Here is a 1,666-nt window from a genome sequence, read left to right on the forward strand (position 1 = left end):
TTTGAATGTCTACTCCTAATCTAACACTTGTGCGTATATAGCTAATCTAGGAAGGCACAAGTGCTCCAGATAGCTGCCCCAACTTGAGAAGATTTGGCTAAAATTGATGTCTCAAGTTCTGGAATATGGCCCAGGGTTAATCTCATTGAGTTAAAATCTCTTATACTTTTAACATTAATTTTTAAAAGTAAAATCTTGGGAGAGCTTGCTGGGAGCTTGGTGCACAATGGTGACACCCAGCCTCCAGGGCAAGCTGGTGCAACTTGGGAATCCACGAAAACTATAATGAAGCCCAACAAACCCCTCATACTAGGCGACCACGTCTGGGAGCAGCACTGGGGAAAAGGGTGAGGTGACTTGTATCATGGAGATGTTAGTCATGATTGCTTGTTGGAAGCAGAATGAATTTCATGACAATGCTTGCAAAAAGGAGATCCAGAGCTTCAACTGTGCTTAAAGGCTTCAGCAAGACTGAAAGATGAGATCAATCCAGGAGACTGGGAGTTTACCTCCCAAGAAATCGAATAAGTTGTTAAAGAGGTTTCCTAACAAACCTTACTTCACTTGAAGATGGAGACAAATTTTCAATGACTGGCCTATAGCTTTTGAGAACTATGTAGAACATTTCAGAGATGTATGCACTGCTGTGCCTTCTGTGAAAGGTAGAATGAGGCAAAGTTCATTTTCACTATTTAATATCATGGTCTGGGTAGAAGTTAAGCTTTATCTTGAAATAAAATCCTCTGAATTGAAAAAAAAAAGAGTAAAATCTGGGGCCATCAGGTGACATGGAGGTTAAGATGCTGGATCCTACCTAGCCAACAGCATGGTTTGTGTCCTGGACCCAGGGGCTTGAAAAGCACATGTGTATATGTGCCCAACATCCCAAGAGGAGAATGGAGGAGAAGGGAATATGGCATGGTCATCCACCCTGGGGGCTGATTTCTCACACATACCCTGTTCCCCAGTGAGCATATGTACCCTATAGAAAAAACTGAAGAAAGAGAAAAAAGTCATAATAATCAGACCCTTGAAGAGTAAAAAGTAAGTGATTCAGGTTCAGTTTGGTATTCTCTGCTCTGTCATATCATGTTTAGTGATGACTACAGCAAAAAGTACATAATAGTCTTTATTCACTTCTTTATCACTTATTGAACATTTATGCCAGATTTTTTTTTGGAGAGGTTTTCGCTATAGGGTGTGTGCACTCGCCAGAAAGACAGAGAGAGACAGAGAGATAGAAAGCGAGAAATCACCCCTCAGGGAGATGGCCACGCCGCAATCCCTTCTCCTCTATTCTCCTCTCAGGATCTTGGGCATGCACGCACACGTGCCTGGCGTGAGTTTAAGCCACCGGGTCTGGGACTCGAACCGCAGTCAACTACATGGGAGTCCAGCGACACAGCCATTATGCTAACTGCTGGTCCCTATGCCAAATATTTTGTAGCATCCTTAGGAAACTCACTCCCAACCCTTAAACCTTGTGGTGTAGGAAGATTTAAAAAAAAAAAAATCAGAACGTGATGAGAGGTTCAAAGAGTTCACAGACCCCTACTCTAATGGACACATAGACACACACACACCCTGTCCTCACAAACTGCAGAAGATCTTGACTGACTATATATTAAAGTTGAAACTTCTTACACCTGTAGTGTTCATCTTCCCT

General features: G+C 42.5%; 1 pseudogene; it reads left to right on the forward strand.

Moving 5' to 3' along the window:
* Nucleotides 1–226: 226 nt before the first annotated feature.
* On the forward strand, nucleotides 227–568 carry LOC114006404 (coiled-coil-helix-coiled-coil-helix domain-containing protein 1 pseudogene; annotated as a pseudogene).
* The last annotated feature ends 1,098 nt before the right edge of the window (nucleotides 569–1,666 follow it).

Source organism: Tupaia chinensis, unplaced genomic scaffold (genome assembly GCF_000334495.1).
Source record: "Tupaia chinensis unplaced genomic scaffold, TupChi_1.0 Scaffold147554_1, whole genome shotgun sequence".
In the NCBI taxonomy this organism is placed as follows: Eukaryota; Metazoa; Chordata; class Mammalia; order Scandentia; family Tupaiidae; genus Tupaia; species Tupaia belangeri.